Below are 16,385 nucleotides of genomic sequence, written 5' to 3'. Positions count from 1 at the left end.
GCTCTTTAGGGAACATTAGGCCATCCTGAGCTGTTGAAATTCATCTCCCTCCCTAGCTAGTGTCTTATGTCTTAAGTCAGAGACCACGCTGAGCAATGTTGTCTTGTTTTCTTTGTCATGCTTCTGCGTTTGAATTAAAATGCCTCGGAAACACACATAACAGGCTTATGTAATTTCTTTATTATAGCATTTTTCAATTTCTTTCTTTTGACCTTTTGATAATGCTTTCATGATTAATTTTTGTCTAGGGCCCTGTTGACACAACAGACCACTGTACTAACCTATTAACCTTTGAGAAATAAAAGTTGAAATCTGATTTGAGTAACAAACCCAAAATAGTTTCAAAATAGTTTCTAACCTGGGCTTTCTGAACAATAAGCAGACATGTTCATCTCTGTGATGGACAGGCTCTATGCTCAAAGTTGCTGGTGAGTAAGAAGAGTTTGAAATGAAATGAGATGTAACGATAGCATCGTCTTTAATCTTAGAGAGGCTCATCTGAGTCCTCACTTTTAGAAAAAGTAAAAACACAAGTGATTTAACTAAAGAAGCTATTTCTTCCTTTCTCTGACTTTTCACAGACAGACCTTGAGAGTTTGCCCCTTCCACTATGCACACGGATGTATGATTGCCAGCTGAAATCAGTAAGCTATTTCATGTTACTCCCTTCCAAATTATACCATATTGATATTTCATGAAACTAAATTTAAAAATGAATCCCCTTTAATTGTAAATCCTACTTTAATCCCAATTGTGAGTTTAATTGTCTTCAGACTTATATGACATCCTTACCACTGTCCATCGATAATCAGAGACAGCATGTTCCATTTGGTTAGTCTACACTTTGAGAACAAATGACTCACTCATCTATATCCCATCTTCAAAAGTGGTCTGTGCCTGGCCTTTGCCATCCTCCCTAACCCCCTGTCCATGTCAAATATACTGATCACCGGTCCTGTGGTCTTACGTGGCTTTTGAGTCTGCAGAGCTGACCTTTCTGTTTTATTTTATTTTTAACTCTGGGCAAATAGATCACCAAAATCTGAAAGTGATACATCCGTAGTTGGTAATTTTATTACATATTTATCTAAAAAGGAAATATTGCCATTTAGGTCCCTCATAACTGCTTTCAAACCTGTTTGCTTTGTTCCTGTGTTTATTCTACAATGACAGATGCCCATATGGGTGGAGCAAGGGCAGGAGCCTGGGAAGACCCCAGGCCAGTGCTGGAAGTCTCTCCTCTTGAGAAGAAACCCTGCGGAGCAATCATGACCAAAGAGCAGCTCTAGGGAAGCCTTCTTAACATCTGTGCACCAGGGGCTTCAGCCACTTGCCCTTTGAAGGCTGAGCTCTTGAACGATATTCTTTCCTGACATTGTCACCTGGAGTGGACATTTACAGCAGTCTCTCTTTTGCATGACAGATCTTGAACAGGATCTGCTATATAATCCGCAGGGTCCACTACAGAATGAAAATACCGGGCTTCTTGTTAAAAAGTGGAGAGTGCTCGCTTCGGCAGCATATATACTAAAATTGGAACCATATAGAGAAGATTAGCACAGCCTCTGCACCAGGATGACATGCAAAAAAAGGAAAGAAAGGAGAAAAAATGTCTTTAAAGCTATTAAAATATACAGCCTTTCCGTTTTTCTGAGGTCTCCTTTTGCTTTATTATAGTATTTGAGGTTTTTTAAATTTCCTATTTAATGTCATTCTAAATCAAGAAAAATCAACATTTTAAGTGATCAGCATGAAATTTACCATTCATCTTTATATGGTGCAATACCAGTTTTAAATGCAAATAGAAGAGCATTTGACTCATATGTAGCATCCTCAAAATGATACAAGCCATATTTCGAAGCTTATACGTGTATGTGTATTTTGGTTTTATCACGACAGTGGACACATTGCACAAAACTAACTCAGCTTTTCATAGCACACATTCCACCAACTCTATTTTCAGCTTACTGAAGGGTGGGGAAAGACCGAAAGGAAAATAAACCATTGCGCCATCTCTTCCTTTCTATGTCTTCATTTCTAATAACATTGACCAATACAAGAAAATAACATGTGAAAAAATGGTGTGATGGGGCTTCTTGGTGTTTATTAGAGGGCCGCGGTCCTCTGGGTCCTAGGCAAGTTCTGGTTTAAATAGAAAGCATGGCCTAGAGGGGTTGTCAATGACCCCTCTTACCCAGTCACAGACCCAACATACTATACTTGCTTGCAGTCACTGAACTGCCATGCCTCATGGGTCCATGGAAACACTTGGCTATCTGTAAATGACATTTGTAAACAGGGTCGCAAGGAAAGGCCGTGCACTTGCATGCAGCCTGTAACTTCTCTGTTCACACATGTGCATCATATTTCCCTTACAAAACAGAAGTTCAAAGATAGTATCATTAAGAATGTCAAGACAGGGGGATCCCTGGTTGGCTCAGTGGTTTAGCACCTGCCTTTGGCCCAGGGCATGATCCTGGAGTCCCGGGATCGAGTCCCGTGTGGGGCTCCCTGCATGGAGCCTGCTCCTCCCTCTGCCTGTGTCTCTGCCCCTCTCTCTCTCTCTCTCATAAATAAATAAAATCTTAAAAAAAAAAAAAAAAAAGGAATGTCAAGACAGCAACCACACCCCAGTAGCCAAATGAGGGACCCTTTTGAGGCCATGGGCCCTGGGCTCCTGCATAGGCTACGCATCCCTGAAGTCAGCCAGGCCCTGAATTAGGAAATCACTTATTTGACCGATTCCGGTTCAACCTTGGAAAAGTTACCAAAGTCAGGGATATTTTCGGAAGTGTCAATTAGGAAGAATCATTTAAGTTACGATTACCTATGTGTGTGAACCATCCCAGATATCAAACTCTGGTTACCTTTGAATGAGTTCATGGGGATAGCTTCCACTGCCTCCAGTTGCCCGTTCTGTGCCACAAAGGAGTTCTATAAACTGTGAATGAAATGCATTGCCTCCGGCTTCAGATACAGTTTCATCTCTGAATGGCTTTGGGCGCATAAGCCGAGGCTCAAGGTTGCAGAGCCACCCTCTGCTATTCATTCTGGGTCATTCCTTCTCAGAGTCTTGACTGATGATGTCTTCTGGACACGCATCTGTGATTTATTAAAGGCTTTGATTCCAGGTGGACTTTATCGGCAACGGCTGCCCCTCCATCCACAATGGACAATAGGTGGACGATTATGCCTTGAGAGACAAAAAGGGAACTGTGGAAAAAAGAAAAAAAGACATTTGCCCAAAGGAGTCATACAATCACCGCACAGCATTGTGTACACACACACAAACACACACACGCAGAGGTGGGCAGTGAGGAAGCAGTAACATGGATTTCTTCCTCAAGGACTGACAGAGCAAGTTATCTCTTCTTAGCTGACATTTTTAAAGGTGTTCAAGTTTTGTCCTTTTAAATGATGGCAGGGAGGACAGTTGGACTTTGCAAACAACCTGTTTTCCTCGGACACATCAGGACAGTTGCCAACCACTCCTTACATCTTTAACTTCTCTCAGAGACTGAACATGTTGCAAATCAATGGAAATAACCATAGGGCTGCATGCACATGGTTTCCTAGGGAGCTGCAGCCAGGTTGTGTCACCACATTTGCACCAGGGAGGGCAGAGACACACCCACACCCCTGTGTCCTTTTCTTGCAACCAAGGAAATAAAGTTAGTCTGTTGGCTTCAGGGGCCTGGGCTGCTCCACAGTCAGAGCAGCAGAGACCAGGCTTCTTCTCCTTGCCCTTGGACACTGACCTCAGCCCTCTGCGTCCACGGGGATCAACAAAGACTAGTTTGGACCTGCCTCTGCTTTTGCTCTCAGTATGTCTCGGTGACCTATCCTTCGGCCACAGCACACAGCAGTGTGCCAGGAACATTGTGCCTGAAGCTGAGGGAGTGGAGTGGCATGGCCTAGTCTAGAATGCTGTAGAAAGGTACTGTGTCTTCTGGACCTCGAAAATTTCCTTAAGGATCCTCTCTGGGCACCCATCACTCACCATGACTGTGTTGCTAGCAATCAACCAAAACAGACACAAGGCATTAGCTGAGGGCCTTCTCAAGAATCTGCTGGTGAGGAACAGGGCAGCCACTGTACGGAGATAATAAAAACCACAGTTCAGAATTTGCCTTTGCATATTTCTAACCAGATAAACTTAGACTGGTTGTTTGGTTGGAGGCTTTTGTTTTCTCAATAGTTTACTGGAGCACGAAAGTACCTCTTTGCCTACCTCACAGTTGAGAGATTGAACAAGGTTTAAAACTGCACATATGATATATAATGGAATACTACTCAACCATCAAAAAAATGAAATCTTGCCATTTGCAACGACATGGATGGAACTAGAGGATATAATGCTAAGTGAAATCAATCGGTGGAAGACAATTATCATATGATTAAACTCATATGTGGAATTTAGGAAACAAAACAGAGGATCACAGAGGAAGAGAGGAAGAAATAAAACAAGACAAAATCAGAGAGGGAGACAAACCATAAGCGACTCTTAATCATAGGAAACAACCTGAGGGTCTCTGGAGGGGCGAGGGTGAGGGGATGGGGTAACTGAGTGATGGACATTCAGGAGGGCATGGAATGGAATGAGCACTGGGTGTTTTTATAGAAGATTGATGAATCACTGACCTCTACCTCTGAAACCAATAATACATTTTATGTTAGTTAATGAATTTATATCTAAAAAGTTTTAAAAATGAAATAAAATAACTTCATACCCTTGAAAAAAACCTGCACATATTATAACACACCATAAGAAAGCTGTTAAAGTCTATTGCAATGTCAGGCATTCCTATCAGGTGCCTAATACCATGCCAGGTGGTGTGGAACAAAAGAGAAGTAAGACTGTATGCTTCTCTGAAATAAGCTCACAATCTGGTCGGGAGGCAAGGCTTTATATGTGGTACAAATATGTGCTTTTAGATCTCCACATCATGTATTGTAAAGAACAAATAACACTTCTGTCTATAAAGTTGATTCTGTGATTATTTCCATTGTACATGTGAGGTAATGAGATGCAGTGATCCTGCATAATGCTTGAAGGTCACAGGCATAGCTGCAGGGAAGCAGCAAACCCAAAATATGAAACCTATGAAGTCTAAGTCCAGACTCCGAACTTCACCTTGACACCATGCCATGTCCTTTTATTAGTATTAAATATTTAGCATAGGCAATAATTAAGCAGACTTAGTTGTGGAAGAGATCAATATGATAATCCTCTCAAAGACCCTATGTATCTTTCCCTGCAGATCCCTACTTTTAGCTTTATGATAAGTTACAATAATAGTCTAACCATAAAAACTAAGCCTTCTTACTGTGCTCCCCTTCCGAAAGTTCTCGAAATCTGTCAGCTTATTTAAAATGTGGAGCTTGTGATGAAGGCCTTTATGGGATGCTCAGACCTAAGCTTCTAAGGCTGGTGGAAAGGGGATCTTCAGGAAATTGCCAAGCACGTTCTATGGATGTTAGAGTTCTGCTCACACATGTGGCTAATTCTGCCGATGAACACCATATTTACTAGGATATTTTATTAGGACTACGTCATTGTGTGTGCCCTTTTGCTTAAAAATATAGAACTCTAGCATAGTTCCTTTGAAACAATATTGGCCCCATGCATAATGAAATAGAATTTAATAGCATTCCTGGCTCTTGAGGTAGTCAAAAGTGTATGTTAGATTATAAAGAGCAATTTGAACACACCAAGGTAGCACAATTTTAAAAAGAAGAAGAAGAAGAGGTCTTAGTGAGAAGGCTGATCTGGAGTAGAATATGACAAACTTAAGAGCCATCCCATATTCCTTCTTCAGATATCTGAGAGAATTCGCTGGTTCCTGAAACCTCACTTATGTCTTTTGATTCCACCTTCCAAAACTCATAAAATCTTGATGTGACTGCTCCTAATTCTGACTCTGCTAATGATTATCTTGTGTTCATTTCGTCTCTGTCTCCCTTCACTGCCACAAGAAACATAGAAGCCATATTCTAAGGGCTTGGGAGAGCAATGTGAAAGCTCCATGGATTTCTTGACATCAGAAAATGAGGTATTTTTTCCTGAGTGGCTTATTTTTCAAGAGTTTCCTTCCTGAGATGTCATTTAATGTTAAATGTTGAGGAGCGGTCTCTTCAGTCACGGTCCCAGCACACTGTTTTGAACACCAATCCTGTGCAGCTGAACTTGGTGTTCGAGTGACCACTTACTGATGGACACCCACCATTAGAGATCTCTTGGAGATCTGTGCCTTTAGCAGAGTGCTCCCTCGGAACCAGGTATCACAGTGGGAGGATTGAAAACCAGACAATTTTTAGAGCACTTTCTTAGGTGAGTTTCTAAGAGAGATAGAACAAGTGGACACTGACACTTAGCCAGGGATGTGGTCAAAGAACCCGTGATGGTCAGCAGGAGTCAGACCTGCAGTTGCAGCCACATGATGCATGCTGAGTTTTGGATGTTTGTGCTCCACAGAGCAAGCTTTGGACTAAGACATGCCTTTCAAGGATCTAATGAGGAACCACAGGTCAGCCCCAGGATGACCTAAATGACAGTGTTATCTGGAAGTTCTGAAAACAGTGAGATGCAGAAGGATCATCACACATACAATTATTGGTCAGGGTTTTCTTTCCCTACTAGGCTATAAGTCCACATCTTGTCAATCACTGTTTGCCCTGTGTCTCGTACAGGCTCTGGCATATGGTAGCCATTCAACAAGCTGGACCTATTTCAGGCGATATATGTCTTTAGGGACCAAGCTACAGGATCTGACCCAGTGAGACATCCTCAGGACCCAGTCATTGCCCTGTAATATACTCAGTATATTAGTAAACCCCAGTTTTTCATGCTGCCCCTCTCCTTGGAATCAACTCCTATGAATTCTGAGCATAACCATGCCTCAGGAAAACAGAGATGAATCTCTATTTCTATAGCCTTCTTAAAGTTGAGCAAACTTGACCTAGCTGGTCTCTTAGAAGGAGTCTCAAATTGTTTTTATTGTAAGATGTAGGTCATCAACCTAAATGGAAGTGAGTGAAGCAGATGACCAGTCACCCTTTTTATGGGAAATGTGCTGTGGGTCTGGGAGCAATACAAATTTACAACCCAGACGAGTTAGAGGGGGCAGAGGCACTTTCCTGAAGAACTAAAGGAACCCCGCATTTTTGATGTTGGCATCATTGATGTTTGTTATATAACATCCCTTTTATTTTAAATTGACTGCTCTGTTCTTCACCTCAAGTTCAGTTTGTTAGTAGGGATGTTAAAAAGTTAATTTTTTTAAGATTTTATTTATTTATTCATGAGAGACAGAGAGAGAGGCAGAGACATAAGCAGAAGGAGAAGCAGGCTCCCTGCGGGGAGCCTGATGCAGGACTCGATCCCAGGATCCTGGGATTATGGCCTTAGCCGAAGGCAGATGTTCAACCACTGAGCCACCCAGGAACCCCACAAAGATTAAGGGTTTAAGTTAATTTTGGTATTTTGGGGAGTTGTTGCAAATGTAGCATCTTTTTGTGGGGATTACACATGGATTGTCCCCACCTCCAGATGCTGGGGCTTTAAATTGTCACAAGACCTGACATTTTATTGTGCTATTATTTCTCCAAAGGAAAGGTGAGCATGCCATAAATTCCTTCAGAAAATCAGGCACCTTTTCCGTTACTTTCAACTCTTGTGGAAACTATTAAATATACAAAGAGACATCTTAAGTGGTGGGGTTTTTGGCAAGTACGAAAATAAACCAACCACACACATTTCACAAATAACCTCACAACACCACCTCTGAGGCCCTGTTGTACTATTCTCCATCTTATATGAAAGGAAATGAGCATCTTAGAAGCTTTTCAGCTTGTCCAAGTTCTCCCAGGCTGCTTCTGTTATTAGTTTAGTACCTCTGAGCTCCACACAGCATTCTTTATTCTGCTTTGTGAAGTGAGGACCCCGAGAACCTCATTTCTCCTCGCCTGACCATGGGTAGTCGTAAAGGGAGGCTGCAGGCTACAAGAAGAAGGAGGAGAGCAGGTTTTCTCAGACTGCCATAAGCTACCACAGACCGGGTGACTTACAGCAACAGAAGCTTACTCACTCTTGGTTCTGGATGGTAAAAGTCTGGAACCAAAGTGTGGACAGGACCATGCTCTCTCTCTGACGCTGTTAGAAGAGAATCTGTTCCAAGGCTTTGTCTTGGCATCTGGTGTTTGTGGCAGTCCTTGGTGCTTCTTGGCTTATAGATGCCCAATTCCACACATGACCACATGGCCATCTCCCCTCCGCGTGTCTGTCTTCACATGGCACTCTCTTTGTGTGTCCGGCTCTGTGTCTCTGCTTCTCATACAAGGACACCAGTCACATTGGATTAAGGACCCACCATACTCCACTCGGACCTTATCTGATCCTACATCTTCATGACATTTGCGAAAATCCTCTTTCCAAAAGAAGTCATATTCACAAGTACCAGGGGTCAGGACTTCAGTATATCTTTTGGGGGAATGAACTCTATCCACACAGGACTATTTTTTTCTTTGTTTTTGTTTTCCCTGGGACATCCACTAACAAGGCAGCTGTGGTCCAAGCAGAGTTCATGGCACGTCGGTTGTGGCTCTCAAGCTCCAGAAGCAGGTCATCTCCAGCGACTTTCTTCTCTGAGGAGCCTGTCTGTCCACTGACCACTCCTTCAGCCCAGAGACCTGAATTTCATCTCTAAAGGGCCTTCCTCAATATTTCCAAATTCCTTCCTTGTCCACTATTCCCTCCACCATGATAGTGGTAACTGCCGTCCACCATCGCTGCCCCTGTTAAACCCGAAAGCTCTTTTTTACTTCTTCTTCTTCTTCTTCTTTTTTAAAAGATTTTATTTATTTATTCATGAGAGACACACAGAGAGAGGCAGAGAAATAGGCAGAGGGAGAAGCAGGCTCCTTGTGGGGAGCACAAAGCGGGATTCGATACCAGGACCCCAGGATCATGACCTGAGCTGAAGGCAGATGCTCAAGCACTGAGCCACCCAGACATCCCTCTATTTTACTTCTTCTTATAGTTCATCACCTTTTATCCAGTCAACAATTCTGTTGAATTCGATTCAACAAATTCCCTCTGTTAAAATATTGATCTCCTGTCTGGACCCTGATATGTGGGCAGTGGACCGGGCACTCATATCTCAGGTGGCATGGTGTCATGCTTACACAGCCAAGCTGTGTCTTAAGAGATAGCACTGGAACTTTTAGCAATCCGCAACTTTCCACTGTTCCTGTGAAATGACATGGATGAAAGTCCCCCATTTGAGCTAGCTTTGAAGCTGAGATAGGTCAAATACATTGAACAATCTTCTCTAAAATCTTTTCTGGTCTCTAAATGTCTGCAAGCAGTGAATAGCACCACTGACATCCCACTTCTACTTATCATCTGCAATCCACTGCCTTATCATCACTAGGGCTGTTTACAGGTACCCGATTTTCATCTGCTGGGAACATGGCAGCATTGCTCTTGCCTACCTCTTTTGAAGTTAACTGTGGCCCTGACTTCCTTTGACCAACGAAATGTGAAAGGAAGCAGCCTGTGTTCTTTTCAAACAAAGCTTTAGGAGCCAATACATGATCACACCTTCCCCTGTCCTGCCAATCCTGGAAGCACGTGTCAGAACAAAACTTCCACCAGCCTCTGTCCCTGAGCAACTACAATGAGCAGGGCCCCCAGCTAACCCGAGCTGCACATGTAGCATGAGTGGGAAATGAATATTTGGTGGACCATTTGTTCTGGCAGCATATTGGGCCTGTCCTGATTAGTACACACAGACTCCCATGTCCAGGGACAATCTCTCAAGCTCATACATTTTTTATAGTTTATTCATTTGCTTCCTGGGACATTGTGCTTTCCTGGAATTCCTTCACCCTCATTGGTTTCTCCTTTTCTTGCAGCTTTGCTGGATCTTTCTGCCATTCTGTCCTGCAAACACTGAAATGAGCCAGGGCTCACTCCAGTCATCTCTTCTCTATCCACACTCTTGTCCTAGAAAATCCCATTCAGTCCCACAGAATTAATTCACATCTGCCCGGAAATTGACCCTCATTACCAAAAGCATATAATGAACTATGTATTAATAATCTCCAACATGATGTCTCATGGACCATTCTACATTCCAGATACCCACCAGAAATTCTGATTCTGCTACACATCTGCAAAATCTTCTCCATCCCATTATCATAACACCCAACTGGTCAGACCTCAAATCCTGAACTAATGATTCTACTCTTTTAACCCCTTCTTCCTGGTGCCCACCAACGTACCAGTAGATCTTATCGGCTCCAACTCCAAAATGCTTACCCAATCTGATCCCTGATCATCAATCTATCCACCTGTGTCTGAGCCCCCTCTGATACCTAGTAGGCTTCCATGACCTCTTAATCAGTGTTTCTGTTTTCACTCTTAGTTCCCAACATCCACTTCATAGACAGCAGACGTTGTGTTCTTTTTAAAATATGAATTATGTCATATTGCTCTCCTGCTTCAGAAACCTCCAATGGGTTTCTGCTACAACTAAAATAAAATCAAATTTCTGTAGAAAGAGTAAATCATGAACCCTACATTCGCTCGTTCAGAAAAAGTAGCTGAAGCTGGAAACCACATGCCTGCCTTCAGAGTTTAGTAAGAAATTTTCAAATATTGGAAAGAAGACAAACTATTCAACCAGCATTAATTGTTGATAGATATATAATAGGAGAATGTAGCTAATCTATATACATACTCGTTACCCACAAACTTAAGTGACATCTCTGCTTATTATTTGGTCTTTGTGAGTGAGCGTCCATCTATTTGCTGAGGAGGTCAAAGGGCTCTCCTGTTATCTTGAAAGGGTTCTTAACAGTTCCAGGACTTGGTTGACATGTGTCCTTGAGACTAAAATGGTCTACTATAAGAAATCACATTTGTAAGATTGTTTTGTTGTTAAACACACACACACACACACACACACACACACACCATGTTCGTTCACCTGAAATTGTTAACTTATTTTTTTTTCGGGAGATGGATTTTGTCCACCAGTCTCATGATAATTATTTCACTCTGACCTCTCTCCTCTCTCTTTAGTGAAACTGACTCACATAAAAGGACTATAGAAGATTCTTGTAAGCCTAGGAAGAAATCTAAGAAGCATTTCTTATAATAATTCATAAGTAATAATAAATTACCTTAAAATTAGCTGGCATCAAGGCATATTACTTTGTGTCTCAATCTTTCCCAGGATCCCGTGCAAGGCCGTGTGGGATTGGACCATCATCTACCTCATTCACTACTTCCAGGCACTCTGGCCTTATTGATATTTCTAGACCACAGTAAGCTCATTTCCAATGTAGGCCGTTTAGGTTTGTTGATCATTTTGTCTAGAATTTTTTTTGCCTGATCTTCCCATAACTCTCAGTATTCAGCATATTTTGGTTCAAATGCCACCTCCTTCAGGAAGTCTTCCCATATCACTGTATCTAACCTCCTGCCCTAGGCCCATTAAGTCATTCTCTCATTACCCTGCTTTTTTCCCTTTATTTTATTTATTAAATGAAACTGTGTTATGTTACTTATTTATTTGTCTTCTCCCATTAGCACACAAATCCCATAAAAGCAAGGACCTCATCTGTCTTATTTATTAGTTTCTCCCTCACATCATGAACTTAGTGTCCTTTATAGCTGATCATATAAAAGACTGTGGTATAAATGAGTAAATGTTTATAACTTCAAAAGCATTTTAACGGATAGTAATAGCAGTCTTACACTACATATTTAGGTGAATTAGGGCCAAGGACAATTCTATAATAAGAAAAGCGCCTGGTTCAGGCAATACTTTAGCATGCATTTTTTGCAAGCTACAGCTGTAAGTTGGTTTAGCTGATGTGTGTGCTTTATAAAAAAAGACCACTTGAAAATTGTCTGCATTGGATGAATTAGCCAGAATTCAGCCCACACTTCCCAGGTTGGAAGGTGATTCTTACTGCTGTACATTCTGGACGATAGACTGAGCTGGTGTAGGACATAACGTGAATTTACTGAAATAATAGGGTTCATAAAACCCTCCTGCTAAGAAACTTCTCAGGATGTCTATCTACAGATCAAGAACTGTATTCTATCAAGAATAAAGTCTGACAGATGCAGCCATACATCCGCTGGCTTTAGTTGGATCAGCAGCTCTGACAAGGTTCACACCTTCCATGTTCAGTGGGTTGAGTAAAGGACACATAAACCCAGGCTGGTGTTACGGCCTTGGATATGGATGCAGGAGTCAAACTCTAAGCAACTAGTTGTAGAGAAAGTTGGGATAATCTTTCAGTATGAGAATTGATTATTATTATTATTGATTATTATTGATTTCTTATTGATCATTATTACTAGCAGAGATTCAAAGATGGCTACATGAAAGACTAAAAAGAATCCTCGATTTCTATTTTTGTAGAAGGCTGTGAAGATTATCTGTTCTTTAAAAACATGGTGGAAGGGCGCCTGGGTGGTTTAGTGATTTAGGCAGCCCACTCTTGATTTCAGTTCAGGTCATAATCTCAGAATCCTAGGATGGAGCCCCATGTCAGGCTCCGTACTCAGTGGGGAGTCAGCTTGGGATTCTCTCTTCCTCTGCCCCACCCCCTGCTTGTACTCTCTCTGTCAAATAAATACATAAATCTATTAAAAAATAATAAGAATAAAAGCTTGGTGGGATGCACTTGTATCCCCACTTGGTGGAATACAAACTTTTTGGCATGTGCTTTTGATTACTACAATGACAATATTTTAAATGGCTTTTAGCTCATTTGTATTTTCTGTTTTGATTTCTCCCTGTGCCATTAAAAAATCATTTTTTGCTTGAAATGTATCTTTTTCATTGAGGTTTTCAAAGTTATGGTAATTTAGTTGTATAATATGTACACATATAGATAATATTCTATATATTGTATGTTTTTATATACACACATATATGTATATACAAAATACTCTATGTATGTGTGTACATGTCATGTATTATATATATTTAAAGATATATATATATATAATGTAGAATTTTTGAAATATTTCAGTTATCTCTCTCTTTTGATTCTGCATTTTATAGAGCTGTATCTTGCACCTCTCTCCTGGCATCTGCAGGGCTGGCGAGAATGAGCCAGGGAACTGACAACCTGTGCTTAGCTGAGCATTCCATCTGGGATAATTTTTGCTTGCTTTTAAAAAAGTTTTGCCAATTGTTCTATTTTTACTAGCCATTGAATATACGCCCTCCCAAAAAAAATTTCCAATGAACAAAGCAGTGACTGCTGGCATGTTTGGAAGTAGAGCTGCCATCACTAATGGGCCCTGCCTGCAGACACCTGCTTGTTTCTCCCATTTGAAAACGACTTTAATTAGAACCAGACAACAAACTCATGCACTTCGATATTTCACCATGAAATTCCTTACAAATTGATCAGAATCATTTTATACATAAGGCAAAAAATAGTAAAACACCAAGTACCTCACTTAGATGCTTTCCTGCAAATATTGTGAACATTTGGATTAACCTCAGTCGATTAGCTGTTTAAGCTTGTGCTTGGAGCACATTAAAATTTGGTGTTTGAATTTTTTGATGGGACAAGTGTTTTTTGATAGGTTGTCTCTCTATCTCTCTTTCTTTTACTTGAAACAGATTTAAAGTTACTTTAGTATAAAACAGCATCACTGTTTGCCCTTTTACATCAGTTTAATATTTCAAAGTGATTCTGAAAATGACCTGAATCATTCCGTTAGATAAAATGGAGCCATGGAATTCAAATTTTATTTGTGCATATGTTTGATAAAAACTTAGAAAGGCCAAAAGAAGAAGAAGAAGAAGAAGAAGAAGAAGAAGAAGAAGAAGAAGAAGAACGAAAGAAAAGAAAAGAAAAGAAAAACTACTTACATTGTTGATTTAAAAAAAAAGCGTTGACAAGAACCGCTGTTTCCCTGTGAGTCTGTATACCCCCAACATAGTTCTGTCCCCGGGATATGTGAATCTCTGTTTGTTGTTGTTGTTGTTTGTTTGTTTGTTTGTTTGTTTTAAGATTTATTTATTTACCTTTGAGAGTGAGGGACACGTGAGGGAGGGGCAGAGGGAGAGAGAAACCCAAGCAGACTCTGCACTGAGGGCAGAGTGATCTCATGACCCTGAGATCAGGACCTGAGCCAAAACCAAAAGTTGGTAGCCTACCAACTATGCCACCAGGCACCCCAATGAACCTCTGTCTTAAAACAACAGAGATGTATAGTCTAAATTTGCACTGACCTTGGGTAACTCTTTCTGTTATTATGGTAATAGTTCTGAATGTTTATTTTTTTCTCCCTCTTCATGTAGGGGACAAAGTATTCTTAATTCTTAATTCATGCCTTGTTTCAAGTCTCAAAACACTACTGTAGTGGTTTCCTGTATTAGGTAAAATTTCCATTAACATGATTCAAATGATGCCATTTACCATATGCTAGTCTTGGGGATCTGCTTATATTTAAGATAAGATTTAATATCTTGCTCATCTTGAGAGTATAAAGCTACTCTAAAATTATAAAATAAAACCATTCATTTGGAATTCTAAAAGAAACAGAACTCTATCTTTATGCAAAAAATGACTTCCTATTTTTTTTCTTGATCCTTTTCAGTATATCCACTGGGCAGTAAAAAGAAAACAATTTGTGAAACTTCAAGACAGCAAAAAATTTCTAGTTTTACATTGGCAAAAAGGTCGGTAAATTTTAGGATTGCCTGGCTGATTCAGTCTGCTTTCATGCTGATTCTGATGAAATATTTAATATTTCTAGAGTTGTTTCTTTTATTTCACCCCTACGTGTTCTCCAGATAGTCAGGATTAATATGAAACATTTAATAACACTATTTAAATAAGAGAATGGTACTTAACATTCATAGAGTCCTTACTATATTTTAGAGACCATTACTTGCACATATTAGCTCATTTAATCCTCATGACAATGCTATGAGGTAAATATTATTATCTTTATCCTCACTTTGTAGATAAGAAAACTGAGCCACAGAGAAATTCACTTGCTAAGGTGATAGCTGTTAATTGGCACAATTGGGATTGGAACGCAGACTCCATAGCTCTAAGAGTCCATATGTCTAAGCAAGATTCTACATCACAATGGTTGAGTGTGATACAGATTTGTTGTTCATTTGTTTGTTTTGTGTCTTTGTAGAACTGGAAGTGGAAATTTGTCCTACATGGTATCAAAACATCTGGTAAATTAATATTTTTCAATGTAATCTTAAGAATGTGGGATCCTGTAGTCAATTCCTTGACTTGCTCACCCATTTTTTTTTGTATATTTTTTTATTGGAGTTCAATTTGCCAACATATAGTATAACACCCACTGTTCATCCCATCAAGTGCCCTCCTCAGTGGCCATCACCCACCGAGGCTTCTTCCACAGTTTGGCTATTGTGGACACTGCTGCTATAAACATTGGGGTGCAGGTGTCCTGGCGTTTCACTGCATCTGTATCTTTGGAGTAAATCCCCAGCAGTGCAATTGCTGGGTTGTAGGGTAGCTCTATTTTTAACTCTTTGAGGAACCTCCACTCAGTTTTCCAGAGCGGCTGCACCAGTTCCCATTCCCACTAATAGTGCAGGAGGGTTCCCCTTTCTCCACATCCTCTCCAACATTTGTTGTTTCCTGTCTTGTTACTTTTCCCCATTCTCACTGGTGTGAGGTGGTATCTCATTGTGGTTTTGATTTGTATTTCCCTGATGGCCAGTGGTGCGGAGCATTTTCTCATGTGCATGTTGGCCATGTCTATGTCTTCCTCTGTGAGATTTCTCTTCATGTCTTTTGCCCATTTCATGATTGGATTGTTTCTTTGCTGTTGAGTTTAATATGTTCTTGGATACTAACCCTTTATCTGATATGTCATTTGCAAATATCTTTTCTGTAGATTGTCTTTTATCTTATCTGTAGGTTGTCTTTTAGTTTTGTTGTTTCTTTTGCTATGCAGAAGCTTTTTATCTTAAGTCCTAATAGTTCATTGCTGCTTTTGTTTCCCTTGCCTTCATAGATGTGTCTTGCAAGAAGTTGCCGTGGCCAAGTTCCAAAAGGGTGTTGCCTGTGTTCTCCTCTAGGATTTTGATGGGTTCTTGTCTCATATTTAGGTCTTTCATCCATTTTAAGTTTATCTTTGTGTATGGTGTAAGAGAATAGTCCAGTTTCATTCTTCTGCATGTGGCTGTCCAATTTTCCCAGCATCATTTATTGAAGAGACTGTCCTTTTGCCAGGGGATGGTCTTTCCTGCTTTGTCAAATATTAGTTGACCATGGAGTTGAGGGCCCATTTCTGGGTTCTCTATTCTGTTCCATTGATTTATGTGTCTGTTTTTGTGCCAGTACCACACTGT

General features: G+C 40.6%; 1 pseudogene; it reads left to right on the top strand.

Moving 5' to 3' along the window:
* Positions 1-1,503: 1,503 nt before the first annotated feature.
* On the top strand, positions 1,504-1,617 carry LOC144288191 (U6 spliceosomal RNA; annotated as a pseudogene).
* Positions 1,618-16,385: the final 14,768 nt, after the last annotated feature.

This window comes from Canis aureus, chromosome 17 (genome assembly GCF_053574225.1).
Source record: "Canis aureus isolate CA01 chromosome 17, VMU_Caureus_v.1.0, whole genome shotgun sequence".
In the NCBI taxonomy this organism is placed as follows: domain Eukaryota; kingdom Metazoa; phylum Chordata; class Mammalia; order Carnivora; family Canidae; genus Canis; species Canis aureus.
Note: the sequence above shows the minus strand (reverse complement) of the source record. Positions and strands in the feature narration are given on the sequence as shown.